Raw genomic sequence first — 18,817 nt, 5'->3', positions numbered from 1 at the left:
GTAGTGTTACTAATTACATATTAACTTTTGCGTTAGACATCTGAATTATTCTGTTTCTATCGCGTTAGCTTTGTAATAATGTCGTGCACACGTTAAACATATTATTTTGTCATGACGTATGTGTGTTTTATTTACTTAATTGTCAGTTTGTTTGTTGGTTATTAACGTACCAATTTAGTCAAAACTAGTTTATGGTTTTAAGTTGTGCTTTTATAAATAATATGTTAACTTGATTAATACCAGCTTAAATACTTTTATTTATTTGTTTGTTGTTGTTCGTGCGTGGCATCGTTTGCGCGTCATCCTGTTCGCGCACGTAGTCGTGTTGACTCGCGCGTGTCGCACGCTGTCATGCATGTTGTTTTGCATGCTGTCCGTGCTCTGTTTCGCCCAGTGTCGTGTGGCGTCACGCGTCATTCGCGTGGGTCACGCGTTGTTCGCGCGCGCCGTTTGCACGTGTGGCTGTCGTCGTCGTCGTGTTGTTTGTGTGTCTGGTTCGTGCGTTCTTCATGTGTTGTCTCGTGTCGTTCGCACGTGTCACGCGCGTTGTCGCACGTCGTTGCGTGTGTCGTGTGTGCCATTTACACGTGTCGCTCGCCTTGCCATGCGTCGTTAGCACGAATCTCCAGAGGCGGGCCTCTTGAATAGCCAAGTTTTTGGTGATCTATAGTAATTTGTCAATAATGTATTACACAAAATAGCGTTAGAGTACTAATTTCTTTAATGTTTTTAATTTTTGAATACCCAATCTTAAACGTTTGGGCCCGTTTCTACGAATCTCGCGTGTCGATCACGTGTGTCGTGCGGCGGCTACGCGTGATAATAAATTGTTTTCGCTTATAAACACTCATGTTAATAACGTTAAATCGTCAGGTCACATATTTTAGATAATTAACTTAAGGTTTGCTTGACTAATATTTATTAGATTAATATTCCAATTAGATTAAATGTGTAGTGTTCAACTTGCGCTTTTATAATAAACATTAACACGACTAATATTAACTTAACTACTTTTTATTTATTTAATATTTGTTTAGTATAAACGCGTCACCCGTTTAGTTTTTCTCGCCTGTCTCGCATGTTGTTCCGTGCGCGGTGGCGTGCTGCCCCACGCGTCATCCGCGCGCTAAGTCGTGTGTGGTCGTGCATCATTCGCGCATGGTTCTGCACGTCAGCACCTTGTCGCGTGTCACCACGCGTGACGCACGCGTTGTTTTTGCGTGTAGTGCGCTTTGCCGTGAGTTGTTCGCACATGTCGTGTGTGTCCGCGCGTCGTTCTGCACTCTGTCGTGTTGTTTCATGTGTCGTAAATTCGACTCACTTAGAATCTCTCGTGTTAATTAAAATACTTATTAACTGACAGCTGTTAGCGTAGCAGATTAATCGAAACAAATGGTAGATAATATTTATATTTGATAATGTTGAATTAAATGTTATAGTTAATATTGGTTTAGCGTAAACCCGTTAACTTCTTGATCGTAGCTTCGAGTTCGACGTTTCTTTTCCTCGTGTGACCGTAGAAGCGAGCTCTATTTTATACTACACGTTTTTATAATGTTTTATATATATATATATATATATATATATATATATATATATATATATATATATATATATATATATATATATATATATATATATTCGTTTGCTTGTGCCTGTTCGTTTTCGCTTCGCGTTGCGATTAGATCGTGATTCGTTTCCGAGCTTCAAGGAGTCAACGGTCAAGCGTTGGCGACCAAGTGATCTCGAGTTCTGCAAAGTGGAAGACCCTGAGCATCTGTTTGGTGAAGACAAGTGTCATCTAACATATTATGTCCTACTTACTTTATAATTCGTCGTCCCGCATTACTTTATGGAAACCTAAGGATTGACTAGTCTGTATTTATCTTATCCTTGTTTACCTTTTTGGGTTATCATGGCTAGCCTATGCTATGGCTTTAACTTAATCAACGAACATGATGTGAATATTTATGATACGAAGATGTTACCCCGATGATGATCTTGTGATATTTTAGGGGACTCTAGCTGTTTTCCTGAGTACCTCTCCGTAATGACCTGTTCGTTGAGTGACCACCCGGGACAACAGTGCAACCATGAGGGTGGAATGGGACGCCCTTAGCTAATAATTAGATGAACTTAGAGGTGTAGTAGGCTTTGCCGGAGGGCCATCAATGGGGGTCGGGACATAGTGCTCGCTCTATTAAGGGTAGGCACCGAGGTTCATTCGATTTGGTTTTGTTAGTCACCCACCTTAGGGTGGGCGTCGAGGTTCATTCGATTTGGTGAAACCTAATGAGCAGCTATGCACCAGGGAGTCTTTGTAAAGGCTACGCAGTGAAACCTTGCCGACTCACCTTAGTAGTGTTTGAGGGTTTGATGGACCCGAGGCAAAAAGGGATCACAGCTCGTGGGTAAAGTGTGCAACCTCTGCAGAGTGTTCGAAACTGGTACATCAGTCTTGCTCACGGTTATGAGCGGCCTTGGGATCCTCTTTGATTAGAGATACAGATGGTTTGAGATGCAATGATTCTATTAATGGTTTTTGGTTCGTTGATGATAATGATGTTCCTTGATGAGGAAATGATTCACGGGTTCGTTATTGCTAAAACTTGGCTTCTACTAATAATGAATACCTGACAAACTAAAAGCAACTGCTTTGACCCTAACCCCACATAAAGATAGTCCACCTCAGCCAAACGGGATATTTGTTGAGTATGTTGATGTGTACTCACCCTTGCTTTCACAAAACACCAGGTTATCGTCGGTGCAGTCTATGCTCAGGTAAAGATGAAGAAGAAAGTGTCGTGGCGGATCTCTAGGAGTTCCAGGACTTCGACGAGTTCGAGGATTAGGCTAGCGACCTCCCCTAGTCAATTGTCTGTGGTGGGTTTATTTACGTTGGCTACGTTTCAATTATGTGCACTTTGATTTATATTATGTAAATGACTCTAGTCTTTATATTATTAATTAATCTTTATTGTTATTCGAAGCAATGTGCTATGATGAGTCATTTATGTAATCGATGTGTACGTGAATTTCTAATCCTGGCACGTACATGGTTCGCATTCGGTTTACCTTCCAAAACCGGGTGTGACACGGTTCTTAAACTATTTTTACTAGCATTTTTTAGAACCGCTAGTGGCAAGGGCTAGTAGAAATATTTATTTCCACAAGCGGTTAACCACTAGTGAAAATCATTTTTCTATTGGTGGTTCTATTAAGACATCCGCTAGTGATTTCCACTAGTGGTCAAGCTAAGAGAACCGATAGTGCAAATCTTATTTAGTACTAACCCTTTGAAAGAAGAAGAAGAAAAGCGATGGAGACCAAATGATGAATCGACCTCTCCAAAAGGTTTGTCTTGTTGTTCCGCTTATCATGCATATCTTACCGCTAATTAGAATGTTAGGGAAAGTGAGATTGAGTATGTGGATAAAGATGATATTCGTTGACTCGACGCTCATCTTAACAAGGAAGATAAGGCAATACTAATGAATATGTTGATAAGAGTGGGTGAACAAAGTGAAACTCTTCTCAAGCTAGAAGAGACCCTCATCAAAAGAGATGAAAGCTCAGAGAAGGTGACCAAAGAACATGAGGAGTTAAAGTGATCTCATGATGATTTGATCCAAAGTTATAAAGCTATTCAATTGAGCAAACTAATAATATAAATTCGTTATCATGTTCTGCTCAAGTTCTTTGGTGTGGGGGATAGATATCCGCTAGGTCCCCTTGACACAAATTTAGACTATGGGCCGATTAAAGGACCTCAATGGCTCGGACAAATGGGCTTCGTGGACTAATCAGCCAGCTCCGACTAGAGGATGATTTGGAACTCAAAGACATGGGCATGAAGGCTTCACCAGCCGACTACACGCAGTGCACTGGCTACCAAACTTCAAGATCTCCAATGTCAATACGTATGATGCAAAACAGGGCCCGAGCGATTGGTTGGCCATTTATTTCACGGCTGCCCGAGCTGCTGAGGCAATGAAGGATGTGATGACAGCCTACTACCCAATCATGCTAGGGCAAGATGTGCCCTAGTGGCTTCCTCACCTTCATCATCACTGCATCAACGACAAGCTGACTTTTGTGATAGGTTCATTGCCAACTTTTAGTCACTCTCCGACAAGCTGATACACCCATGGGACCTCAAATCCATCAAGCGCAAGGAGGAAAATTCTTTCTGCTCATTCCGGAAGTGTTTTCAGTCGATGAGGTACCGCATCCCCAACATCACCGAGGCAGTGAGTGAGGACTTCTACCGGAGTCTCGTGATGAGGCTTTCGTACAGGCCATCCTCCAAAGGGCTTTGGCAACATCCGAGCAACACTTCCATGACGCCGACAGATACATCACCGCCAACAAACGAGCCCACGACCTCATCGACTAGCGAAAAAGACATGTCCATGAATAAATAAGATGCCCTACGGCAAGACCGACGATGGGACAAGAGGCTAAGGGAAGAAGTCAATGCCATGAGACTGCCACCACCATGGCAGCATGGTCCCCCTCATGGCAACAACAACAACATGAGATCACTAGACAAGATCCTCGATTCCTCGTGTACCTACCATAAGGAGATGCGCCATAACCTATGTAACTATAGGGAGTTCAAGAACTCAATCAGCCATGGCCGACCATTCCCAGAGCTACCACCGCCACCTGCAAGGCAGAACCATAACCCACCACCACAACCACCACTATGGGAAGACAATAGCTAAATGTTCCCTAAGATCGATAGAGTGGTCAACTTAATGTTTAGAGAGCACGACTCCAAAGAGAACAAAAGGCAACAGAAGTTGTCTGGCCGCTTAAGTCCTGGTAGCTATGACTGACCCACCAACGCCGTACCGCTAGTCTGAGATTCCAATCTCCTTCAGCTGAGTTGACCAATGGCTCAAGTTCGATCACCTAGGCAAGTATCCATTACTTGTTAGCCTAGTGGTCTACAGGAGCCGAGTCACGAGGGTGCTGATCGACGATGGAAGGAGTGTCACCATCACTTTCCTGAAGACACTTTAGGAACTTGGGATCTCCATTGCATAACTTCAAGAGTCAAACAATCCCTTATTTGGCATCATAACGGGTCAGGGAGAGTACTCACTAGGGCACATGTACCTACAACATGCCTGATCACTTCTGCACCGAGTTCCTCCGCTTCGAGGTGGCCAACTTCGAATGTGCCTACAACGCCATCATCAGATGACCTGGGCTGGCAATGTTAATGGCCATTGCACAATACTCATACCTGGTCTTCAAAATGCCAAGGTCGTGAGGCGTCCTCATTGTGAGAGCAGGCTTTCGAGTGTAAATTGATTGTTTGAGGCACTAAACAAATTGATTGTATTTATATTACTTTTCCTTCCCCTATCTCACTTGTAATTATAAATTGATTGTAAATTGATTATATGAGGCACTAAATAAATTGATTGTTTGAAGAACTAAATAAATTCAAATGAAAAAGTTGTTAACTACAAAGTTCCATAACTTTTCGAGATCCACAACTTTCATTTTGGTAGTTTACAAAATTTAAATTTCAAATTTGAAAACTTCAAACTTATTTTTTCTATGATGAGATAATTTCAAATTTAAAAGTTATCAACTACAAAGTTAAATAACTTTACGAGGCCTACAACTTTAATGAGACCTACAACTTTCATTTTGGTATTTTTTCCATCTGAGGTCATTTGAAAATTCAAATTTTTAAACATAGTTTTACATGACAAGATGATTTTAAATCAAAACGTTGTCAACTATAAAGTTTCATAACTTTTCGAGATCCACAACTTTCATTTTGTTGGTTTTTCCATCCGAAATTGTTTTAAAAATACAAAATTTATTTTTTTGAATCCAGACATAGTTTTCGTTGACAAGATGACTTCAAATCAAAAGGTTACGAACTACAAAATTTAAAGTTATTCTGGTTGTTTGGTCATTTATTCATCCAACAAGGTGGTTCAAACATTGTTTAGAAATTTTATAAATCCCCTTGTAGTTTCATAGACTATAAGAGAGATGTATACGATTTGTGAACCAATTTACTATTATTTTGTCATATGAAGAAATGACCAAAATAAAAAATTGTACATCTTAATGAGTTATACGACGATGTAGTTGATAACTTTTCATTTGAATTCATTTAATATGTCAAAATGTGATTTGAAAATTGTCTTTGTCTAGTTTAAAAAAGACACAGACAAAGAAACTCTTTGCCAAGTGTAAAAAAAGATACTCGGCAAAGAAGCTATTTGCCGAATATTTTTTTTACCAAGCATTTTTTGTCTGGGCTCGACAAAGAGCTTCTTTGAGACTGCCACTAGTAAACAAACTCTATGCCTGCGTTGAGGTATAATTTTTACAAGAGGTTTTGGTTATCGAGCACCAATAAAAATAAATTGGCCATCCTAACTCGAGAAACTGCCAGTAGTAATCATATTTGTACTGGGCGATTCCTGAAGAAAACCGCTAGTACAAATCGTCCCATTTCTTCTGACGATTTTCTTATGGAAACCGCTAGTAATCATATTTGTACTCACGATTTCTACCAGCATTTCTTAAGAAAACCACATGTAAAAATCATTTGAAATAATTTTTTGAGCTTTTCAAATGACCTCATAAGAAAAAACCACCAAAATAAAATTTGTAGATCTCTAAAAGTTGTGAAATTTGTAGATGACAACTTTTTTATTTGAAATCATTTGGGCTATGAAAATTGCATCTGAATATGACAAACTTTATAATGCAAATTTTGCAAACGTCCTCGGATGAAAAATGTACCAAAATAATAGTTGTAAAACTTATGAAGTTATTTAACTTTGTAGTCGACAACTATTTTGTTTGAATAGATTTATAACTTCAAACAAACAACTTATACTCGGTTTGTACGTTCTAAGATGTGGGCAATCTAGACACAACTGAAATAATTTTTTGCTGTTTTCAAATCCTAGTTTATGTTTCATACAATGGATTTGTACTAGTGGTTTTCTTAGGTCAACCATTAGGGGAAATTGATTTTACTGGCGGTTGTCTTAACTGAACTGCCAATACAAATCAATTTGCTACAGTATTTTTTGTATCGGTATGCCTAAAAAACACTCGATAAATAATTTGGCACTTTGTCAAAGAGCTGGTTCTCGGTAGTGTGATATGATAGTAATAATTGATCGTCGCTTGGTTTGGTTTGTCTTGCTCTTGCACATCATTATCGTTCCTATTGAGAGGAAAGTAGAAGGTTTAGTTAGAACTCATTCTTCATACGTGTCCGATCAATGAGTGCACATGTGTTAAAGAAATAAGGAGTAACGACATATATGACACCATGCATGCATGCATTTTTAGTTTCTTACACATCATAAGGTTTCTTACACAACAAGTTTTATTGATCAGAATTGGACTCTACACAAGAAAGTCATTAGTTTTTTCAAGGCAAAGGGACACAAGGGGGACAACATTGGGAAAAGCTTGATTGTATGACGTTTAGACAAAAATAATGACTATAATGGTTGATAATGCAAGTGCCAATGATAGTGGTGTTGCTTACTTGGGAAGGCAATTGCAGAATACCAATATTGCAGATGGCAAATACTTACACATCAGGTGTGCAACACATATTGTGAACTTAATTGTGCTAGATGGATTGAAAGAATTGGATCTTTCTATGCAGCGTGTTAGGGATGCAGTTCGGTATATAAAAAGTGGGTCTTCAAGATTGATCAAGTTCAAGGAAATTGTAGAGGAAGAGAAAGTGGATTGCAAAGCATTATTGAAGCTTGATGTCCCAACAAGATGGAATTACACATATCAAATGTTGAAGGCCACAATTGTGTATGAGGTGTTCATGAGAATGGCTAAATAGGAACTTAACTATGTAATTGAGCTATCTGAAGAGAGGCAAGGATGCGGTCATCCCAATGACTATGATTGGGAGAATGTAAAGTAGATGGCTGAACTTCTAGAGCATTTCCACAATCTTACTGTTTGTGTCTCATCTACTCTCATGTCACTTGTAATACGCTCTTTCATGAGATTGGTGAAATCCATTTGTTGATTAAATCTTGGATGGATAGTGAAGATACTTTGCAGCAGAGATGGGAAAGAGAATGGAAGAGAAATACGATAAGTATTGGGGAATTTGGCACATCAATAACAGCAGTATTGGGGAATTTGTTGATTAATTGAAGAATTTGGTGGTGGAGGCAAAGGAAAAGGGAAGGATGTTGGCACAACCAAGTCTCAAGAAACACCATATAGCAGTAACTGTCCATCTAAACCTAGAACCTCTACATCTTAAAGGTATGTGTGTGCTGAGCATGATTATATATGTTGCCACAATCGGAGATATTAAAACCTCACCCGTTTTGAACGCATGTCCGTGTTCGGCGGGCTACACACCATCCGTCGTGCGACACGCGTCCACCATGGGTTCGACACACACAGACGCGAATCCTCGCTTTCGACGGACGTGAAACCTCTGTAACACCCACTTTGTAAGAAAAATATAAAAGGAGAGATTATATTCCTTTACATGTGTGTGGGTTATCCCTATTTAACATTTCATGTGGACACCTCATCTATACAATAAATAATTAATAGAAGACACTCAAATAAATTATGCATCATGCTGAGTTTTTACTTGATTGTGCATTTGTGGATAGTAAAATAAATGTGTTACTACCCATATATTAATATATTAAGGGACACTTAGCATTTAAACTCTAATTTGGAGAAACATAGCACTAGTTTTAATAAAATAAATATTGAAAATAAATAAGTTCACCTATGCCATGTTTAAGTTGGGCAATTAATGTGAAGATAGATCCACCACTAAATTTGAATTTAAATGGGAATTTAAAGTTGAATTTGAAAAAAAAATAAGAAAAAGAAAAACAATAAAACACTACTTGGGCCGAGTCCTCACTTTTGGCCCATTCTTTTTTTTTCCGATACCGCACGGCCCAACGCCCTTCACCCGCTCGTGTGGCCTTCGCGTCGCCGCCAGGCGGGCCCCACATTCCAGGGTCACCCAGCTAACTTATCCACCCAGCCGGCAGTGGTCTTCTTCTCCCTCCCTACCTTTCCTCCGCTTCGTGCGCAAAACCGGTGGCGCTGGTGAGCTCGTGCCCGATTCACGGAAATCGCGGACCCCTAGCACAACAACCCCCGTGCCCCGACCCCGCGTACAGCGCTGGCGGCGCACCTGCCCGCCGCTACTCCCGCAACGGCCTCTGCCGAAGCCCCAGGATTCTAGCGCCGCCCGGTTAACGTCCTCAGCCCGAACTCGTCATATAGGTGCGGCATCGCGCCGGCGGGACCTGTTCGTCCCCTCCTATCGTCTGCTCCACTACTTGCCTCGATTTTAGCCGAAGGGGAACCAGGATTTGGGAGTTGAGAGATCTGACAGACCCGACGCCGTGTGCCCTGTGACTCGGCGCCATTGTTGGCGAATCGTGGGGTGTGCCGTGATCTACTAGTGCACCGCGGAGCAATAGGGGCAATTCTCGGTGCTGCGGCGTCTTGGACTGGCGGGGAATTCACCGCCAGACTATGACCAAGCTTCGAATCCGCCCTGCGCCGTGAATGGGAGTCCATCGCCCACTTCTTTCCTTGTAAGTACGTTCATAGCAATCGGATTTTCCGTTGTCGCGAGTAGAATGTCTCGGATTCGAGATTGGTGTGCAGGAGCGTGAAGTCGCGGGCAGCCGGTGGTCCTCTGCCGTGGCAGAGCGCCGCCTCGGGGTGATTTGTGGCGATCGCGTAGGGAAGACGGTTCGCGGACGGTAGATGCGCGGATCTACGGCCCTGTTTGCACCGAGTCTGGAAGGGGGATCGGAGCCGTTGGATTAACAGTAACCGGTTTGGATCAGAGTTGGTAGATTTTGAATCCTGACCGTCGAAACTCGATCGAGCGGCGCAGGGTTATAAGAGAGTTGTCGTCGACTGATATAATCGGGACCGCACATTTAAGATCTGGCGGCCGTAGTGTCCCCATACCCTTTTGGGCCAGGCAATTTTGTATAAGAGACCCTCTATTTTCACATAATAAACCCGCCGTCCACTACATAGTATTCTGAGTCTTAGAAAATTATGCGCAGAAGCCCCTGGGTTTTCGGGAAAATGAGGCCTAGTCCAGAGATCGTTTAAATTGAATAAATGAAATAGAAAATAGATTTTTAATAGGAAAATAATTGCTAGAACTTCAATAATTCATAGAAAATGCATATGAACTCCAAATTACTCCATTCCAGTTCCTAAAATTTTGTAATTTTATTCTCTAACACCTAGATCCTCTGTTTTGACATAAAAATAGTAAGAAAAATAATTTCTCACTTAATCTATTTTAAACACATAAAACCTTTGAAAATCCATAACTTAAATTCTATAACTCCAAAAATTATGATTCCTGTTCCTAGAATTTTATTTTAATGTATAGATTATTACTGTGTATTTTGTATATATGTTTGGTGTAATGTTAATTTCTCTATATGCACTGTGCTTGTTTGTATTGTGGCGAGTAGAAGAGCACGTGACCGAGGATCCTGGTGAGCAGCAGGTTGAAGTAGTTGAGCAGGAGCTCATTGAAGGCAAGTTGTGCCCTTGACCACATTTTACCCAATAATATTCTTTAATATCATTTATCCATGCATAGGTTAATTTTGATGGGACCCAATAGGTCACCCTAGATTTGTTTATCTCATTACCTTGTTTACCCCTGAATCACTTGGGTAGTTTGCTATTGCTTTACATGGTTTTGGAATAATCATTTATTATATCTATGTTCCAATTATTCTTGTTATTCTGTTTATGTTCATGTTGAGATCATTAATGTTAATTGGAACATAGAGCTTAACTTGAGAACCACGTGCCACCATAAGGGTTTAATGGGACGCCCTTGGCTGATTAATTAGGAAAGCTAGTGGAAGACTACCTTACCCGAAAGGGGCAAGGGCAGTAGGGGAGTGGTCAGTGTAGGGAGGTCCCTGGTTGATTTTGCTGCGATGGCAGTCAGCCAGGAACCCTGCATTGGAACTTCCTATAAACTGTAGCGGGTTTTCGGAAGCTAGTGGAACTTTGTAAAGGCCTCGTAGTGTTGCCCTGCCGCGCTTCCTAGGTAGAGGTGTATGGGATTCGCGACCCCTTGGCAGATGGGTAGCATGACTTGTGGGTAAAGGGTACAACCTCTGCAGAGTGTAAAACTGGTATACTAGCCGAGCTCACGGTCATGAGCAGCTCAGGACTCTCTGATGTTTAAATTATGGAACTTAAATTCAATTTTGTCATTTGCATATGCATGGGTTTATTATTAATTTGTTCTATTACTTTATTTAAGGTTTGGTATTTACTTACATCTAGTAATTGCTAATAAAAGTTTGACCAACATTAAAAGCAATGCTCAGCTTTAACCATTCTCTTTGATAAGCCTTACACTCCATGAGCTCCCACCTTTGGTGAGTTCATGTCACATTATTCCCCACAACTTGTTGAGCGATGATCATGTGTGAGCTCACTCTTGCTGTCTCACACCCCCCCACAGGACAAGTACAGGTGGTTCAGGAGGAGCCACAAGGCGAGGAGTTCGATCTGATCTAGGTGGCGTTTCTCAGTTGACATTGGCGCCAACGATCCTTAGTTCATGTTATATTTATCTTTTATTTTTGTAAGTCTTCCGCTATGTAATAAATACTCTGATTATTGTGACATTTATCTCTATACACTCTGTAATTATATGTGTTGTCTTCTTTGGCGCATGTATGAGGTGCACCCGGCTTTGTCCCTTAAAACCGGGTGTGACAGAAGTGGTATCAGAGGAAATGTTGACTGTAGGACGAAACCTAGATAGAAATGGACAAAACCCTCTCCTACTTACCTTACTCTGATTCATTCTATACTTACCTTATCTTGATCCTGTCTCCCCTTTTGCTATTCTACTCTGATCATTCTTACCTTTTCTACTCTAATACAAGATGGATTTCACACCTTGGAATCCTACAACTATGAACCTTTTCAGAGGTAGGGAACCTAAGACGAAATTTAAATTATTTTCTCTATTAAAAATGTTGGTTGATTGTTCTGATGATCAATGCCTGATTTGCTTCTTTGATTGAGTGAAATATTATATATGGACATCTTAGCATGTACCACCATAAGGTAATGTATTAGCTTTAGTAGATAACACACTAATCTACTTAGCTAATAAATCCCCCGTAGTAACATTTCTCGTAATTACTCGCCTTGTCTACAATTCTTCCTTTCTTACCCTGTATTTCTAACCCAGATGGGCTACCCCTATAGTGTTAGAAGAGAGCACTATAGACGTGATTCTTGGTATGTCATGGTTAAGAAAGGCAAAGGCAGGTTATACACTGTGCTAAAGGGACCATAGAACTCACCAGTCCAAAGGAGAAAGATTTGAAGTTGAGGTTGCAGTAACTACCACCATCAGAGTAGCGACATTCTTAGTAGATGGGAAGTTTGTTGGTGTCAACATCCGTGTGGTTAGAGATTTTTCGGATGTCTTTCCAAAAGAGTTACCAGGGATGCCACCATATAGGGAAGTTGAGTTTGTCATTGATCCCTTACCTGGGACTACCCCTACTTTCAAACGGCCATACAGGAGGTCTGTAGAAGAACTAAAGGAACTTAAGAAGCAATTAACGGAATTACAAGAGGCTGGTTACATTCGTCCGAGTTCCTCACCTTAGGGAGCAACGGTTCTATTTGTACAAAAGAAGGACGGATCACAGCGGATGTGTGTGGATTATATGTCCCTTAATGATGTTATCGTGAAGAACAAGTACTCGTTACCCCGCATTGAGGATTTATTTGATCGGATGAGAGATGCTAGGGTATTCTCGAAGATTGATCTCCGATTGGGGTTACCATCAAATGAAGATTAGACCATCGGATAATCCCAAGACAGCATTCTCGACTCGATATGGATTATATGAGTTCACTGTTATGTCGTTTGGATTAACTAATGCACCAACTATTTTATGGATCTGAAGAATAAGGTGTTCATAATATGGACAGATTCGTCATAGTGTTCATCGACGATATTCTTATTTATTCCAAGAGTGATAGTGATCATGAGGAACATCTGTGATTGGTACTACGGAAGTTGCGAGATAATCAACTCTACACCAAGTACAGTAAATGCGAGTTTTGGATTGGCGAAGTGCCATTTCTTGGGCATATTATTTCTAATGGAGGAATAGCAGTGGATCCTGCTAAGGTTAAGGAGATAATGGAGTGGAGAGCACCCACTACAGTTACTGAGATTCGGAGTTTCTTGGGATTAGCAGGATATTATCGGAGATTTATTGAGGGATTTTCTAAGATTGCTAAGCCTATGACTTCGCTTTTGGAGAAAGGAAGAGAATTTAAGTGGGATGAGAAGTGTCAAGACAGCTTTGATCAATTGAAGAAGAGGTTGATGTCGCCACCAGTATTGATTATGCCAGACTTACAGAAAGGATTTGATATCTATTGTGAGGCATGTGGCCAAGGCTTAGGATGTGTGCTCATGCAAGAAGGACATGTGATTGCCTATGCTTCTCGACAATTACGGAGACATGAATTGAACTACCCCACTCATGACTTGAAATTGGCAGCCGTTGTGCATGCGCTTAAGATTTGGAGACATTATATCATGGGGACCAAGTGCCAAGTGTACACGGATCATAAGAGTTTGAAGTATATATTCACTCAGAAGGATCTCAACCTTAGGCAACGCCGTTGGTTGGAGCTTATTAAGGATTATGATTTGGAGATTCACTATCACCCGGGCAAGGCAAATTTGGTTGCAGATGCCTTGAGTCGAAAGGAACATGTTCATTCAGCTATTGTTGCCCAGCTACCCGATGAGATTGTTGAGGATTTCAGGAGACTTAACCTGGGGATAGTTTCTCATACTGAAGGAGTTACTATTGATGTGGAACCTACTTTGGAGCAAGAAATCCGCAAAGGTCAACTTGATGATGCTAAAATAAAAGAGATTAAGGATCTGATTACTGAAGGTCGAGGTCCGGAATTCACGGAAGATGAGCAAGGCACTGTATGGTTCAAGGACAGGATGTGTGTTCCTGATATTGAGAGCCTTCGAGAGACTATATTGAAGGAGGCCCATGACTTGGATTATTCTATTTATCCTGGTAGTACCAAGATGTATCAGGATTTGAAGCGGAAGTATTGGTGGTATGGATTGAAGAGATATGTGGCTGCACATGTGGCTATGTACGCTGTGTGTAAAAAAAAAATTTAAGACAAGAACACCAAAGACCAACTGGACTATTATACCCATTAAAGATACCCGAATGGGAGTGGAAGAGATTGGTATGGATTTTATTACTGGATTGCCTCGCACCCAGAGAGGATATGATGTTATATGGGTGATTGTGGATAGATTGACTAAAGTAGCTCACTTTATTCCTGTCAAGACTACTTATAAAGGTTCTCAGCTAGCAGAGTTATATATGGCTCGGATTGTGTGTTTACATGGAGTACCAAAGAAGATCGTGTCTGATCGAGGTTCGTAGTTTACCTCAAGATTTTGGAGAAGCTTTCATGAGAACATGAGTACGAAGTTGAATTTTAGTACAGCTTATCACCCTCAGACTGATGGACAGACTGAAAGGACTAATCAGGTATTGGAAGATATGTTGAGAGCATGTGCCCTTCAGCATGGATGGAGTTGGGATAAAAGTCTACCATATGCTGAGTTCTCATATAATAATAGTTATCAGGCCAGTCTGAAGATGTCACCTTTTGAAGCTTTATACGGGAGAAAGTGCAGAACTCCTTTGTATTGGGATCAGACTGGAGAAAGACAATTCTTTGGGCCTGAATTGATTCGAGAAGCAGAAGAACAAGTCCGTATAATTCGAGAGAATTTGAGGGTGGCTCAAACCAGGCAAAAGAGTTATGCTGATAATAGAAGGAGGCCATTGGAATTTGAAGAAGGAGATTATGTGTACCTCAAGGTGTCACCCCTTTGTGGAATGAGGAGATTCAAAGTTAAGGGCAAATTATCCCCTCGCTATATTGGACCATTCTTGATCTTTAGGAGAGTTGGAGAGATGGCATACCAACTTGAGTTACCGGATAGTCTATCGGATGTGCATAACGTGTTCCACGTATCTCAACTAAAGAAGTGTCTCCGTGTTCCTGAGGAACAGTTACCAATGGAAGAGCTCAGTGTTCAGGGTGATTTGACTTACATGGAGTACCCGATCAAGATTTTGGATACTTTGACTCGGGTTACGAGAAATAAGGTGATAAAGATGTGTAAAGTACAACGGAGTCACCACGGTGAAGATGAAGCAACTTGGGAAAGAGAAGAAGAGCTTCGTATAAATTTTCCCCACCTTTTCTCTAGTTCTTCTTAAATCTCGAGGACGAGATTATTTTAAGGGGGGTAGGATTTGTAACACCCACTTTGTAAGAAAAATCTAAAAGGAGAGATTATATTCCTTTACATGTGTGTGGGTTATCCCTATTTAACATTTCATGTGGACACCTCATCTATACAATAAATAATTAATAGAAGACACTCAAATAAATTATGCATCATGCTGAGTTTTTACTTGATTGTGCATTTGTGGATAGTAAAATAAATGTGTTACTACCCATATATTAATATATTAAGGGACACTTAGCATTTAAACTCTAATTTGGAGAAACATAGCACTAGTTTTAATAAAATAAATATTGAAAATAAAAAAGTTCACCTATGCCATGTTTAAGTTGGGCAATTAATGTGAAGATAGATCCACCACTAAATTTGAATTTAAATGGGAATTTAAAGTTGAATTTGAAAAAAAAATAAGAAAAAGAAAAACAATAAAACACTACTTGGGCCGAGTCCTCACTTTTGGCCCATTCTTTTTTTCCGATACCGCACGGCCCAACGCCCTTCACCCGCTCGTGTGGCCTTCGCGTCGCCGCCAGGCAGGCCCCACATTCCAGGGTCACCCAGCTAACTTATCCACCCAGCCGGCAGTGGTCTTCTTCTCCCTCCCTACCTTTCCTCCGCTTCGTGCGCAAAACCGGTGGCGCTGGTGAGCTCGTGCCCGATTCACGGAAATCGCGGACCCCTAGCGCAACAACCCCCGTGCCCCGACCCCGCGTACAGCGCTGGCGGCGCACCTGCCCGCCGCTACTCCCGCAACGGCCTCTGCCGAAGCCCCAGGATTCTAGCGCCGCCCGGTTAACGTCCTAAGCCCAAACTCGTCATATAGGTGCGGCATCGCGCCGGCGGGACCTGTTCGTCCCCTCCTATCGTCTGCTCCACTACTTGCCTCGATTTTAGCCGAAGGGGAACCAGGATTTGGGAGTTGAGAGATCTGACAGACCCGCCGCCGTGTGCCCTGTGACTCGGCGCCATTGTTGGCGAATCGTGGGGTGTGCCGTGATCTACTAGTGCACCGCGGAGCAATAGGGGCAATTCTCGGTGCTGCGGCGTCTTGGACTGGCGGGGAATTCACCGCCAGACTATGACCAAGCTTCGAATCCGCCCTGCGCCGTGAATGGGAGTCCATCGCCCACTTCTTTCCTTGTAAGTACGTTCATAGCAATCGGATTTTCCGTTGTCGCGAGTAGAATGTCTCGGATTCGAGATTGGTGTGCAGGAGCGTGAAGTCGCGGGCAGCCGGTGGTCCTCTGCCGTGGCAGAGCGCCGCCTCGGGGTGATTTGTGGCGATCGCGTAGGGAAGACGGTTCGCGGACGGTAGATGCGCGGATCTACGGCCCTGTTCGCACCGAGTCTGGAAGGGGGATCGGAGCCGTTGGATTAACAGTAACCGGTTTGGATCAGAGTTGGTAGATTTTGAATCCTGACCGTCGAAACTCGATCGGGCGGCGCAGGGTTATAAGAGAGTTGTCGTCGACTGATATAATCGGGACCGCACATTTAAGATCTGGCGGCCGTAGTGTCCCCATACCCTTTTGGGCCAGGCAATTTCGTATAAGAGACCCTCTATTTTCACATAATAAACTCGCCGTCCACTACATAGTATTCTGAGTCTTAGAAAATTATGCGCAGAAGCCCCTGGGTTTTCGGGAAAATGAGGCCTAGTCCAGAGATCGTTTAAATTGAATAAATGAAATAGAAAATAGATTTTTAATAGGAAAATAATTGCTAGAACTTCAATAATTCATAGAAAATGCATATGAACTCCAAATTACTCCATTCCAGTTCCTAAAATTTTGTAATTTTATTCTCTAACACCTAGATCCTCTGTTTTGACATAAAAATAGTAAGAAAAATAATTTCTCACTTAATCTATTTTAAACACATAAAACCTTTGAAAATCCATAACTTAAATTCTATAACTCCAAAAATTATGATTCCTGTTCCTAGAATTTTATTTTAATGTATAGATTATTACTGTGTATTTTGTATATATGTTTGGTGTAATGTTAATTTCTCTATATGCACTATGCTTGTTTGTATTGTGGCGAGTAGAAGAGCACGTGACCGAGGATCCTGGTGAGCAGCAGGTTGAAGTAGTTGAGCAGGAGCTCATTGAAGGCAAGTTGTGCCCTTGACCACATTTTACCCAATAATGTTCTTTAATATCATTTATCCATGCATAGGTTAATTTTGATGGGACCCAATAGGTCACCCTAGATTTGTTTATCTCATTACCTTGTTTACCCCTGAATCACTTGGGTAGTTTGCTATTGCTTTACATGGTTTTGGAATAATCATTTATTATATCTATGTTCCAATTATTCTTGTTATTCTGTTTATGTTCATGTTGAGATCATTAATGTTAATTGGAACATAGAGCTTAACTTGAGAACCACGTGCCACCATAAGGGTTTAATGGGACGCCCTTGGCTGATTAATTAGGAAAGCTAGTGGAAGACTACCTTACCCGAAAGGGGCAAGGGCAGTAGGGGAGTGGTCAGTGTAGGGAGGTCCCTGGTTGATTTTGCTGCGATGGCAGTCAGCCAGGAACCCTGCATTGGAACTTCCTATAAACTGTAGCGGGTTTTCGGAAGCTAGTGGAACTTTGTAAAGGCCTCGTAGTGTTGCCCTGCCGCGCTTCCTAGGTAGAGGTGTATGGGATTCGCGACCCCTTGGCAGATGGGTAGCATGACTTGTGGGTAAAGGGTACAACCTCTGCAGAGTGTAAAACTGGTATACTAGCCGAGCTCACGGTCATGAGCAGCTCAGGACTCTCTGATGTTTAAATTATGGAACTTAAATTCAATTTTGTCATTTGCATATGCATGGGTTTATTATTAATTTGTTCTATTACTTTATTTAAGGTTTGGTATTTACTTACATCTAGTAATTGCTAATAAAAGTTTGACCAACATTAAAAGCAATGCTCAGCTTTAACCATTCTCTTTGATAAGCCTTACACTCCATGAGCTCCCACCTTTGGTGAGTTCATGTCACATTATTCCCCACAACTTGTTGAGCGATGATCATGTGTGAGCTCACTCTTGCTGTCTCACACCCCCCCACAGGACAAGTACAGGTGGTTCAGGAGGAGCCACAAGGCGAGGAGTTCGATCTGATCTAGGTGGCGTTTCTCAGTTGACATTGGCGCCAACGATCCTTAGTTCATGTTATATTTATCTTTTATTTTTGTAAGTCTTCCGCTATGTAATAAATACTCTGATTATTGTGACATTTATCTCTATACACTCTGTAATTATATGTGTTGTCTTCTTTGGCGCATGTATGAGGTGCACCCGGCTTTGTCCCTTAAAACCGGGTGTGACAACCTCTATGCACGACCATGCCACAGGTCCACACGCCCGGTAGAAATCGTGCCATTTGTACCAGCGGTTTTCTTATGGA

This window comes from Zea mays, chromosome 2, assembly GCF_902167145.1.
Source record: "Zea mays cultivar B73 chromosome 2, Zm-B73-REFERENCE-NAM-5.0, whole genome shotgun sequence".
In the NCBI taxonomy this organism is placed as follows: Eukaryota; Viridiplantae; Streptophyta; class Magnoliopsida; order Poales; family Poaceae; genus Zea; species Zea mays.
This window is presented reverse-complemented; position numbering follows the sequence as displayed.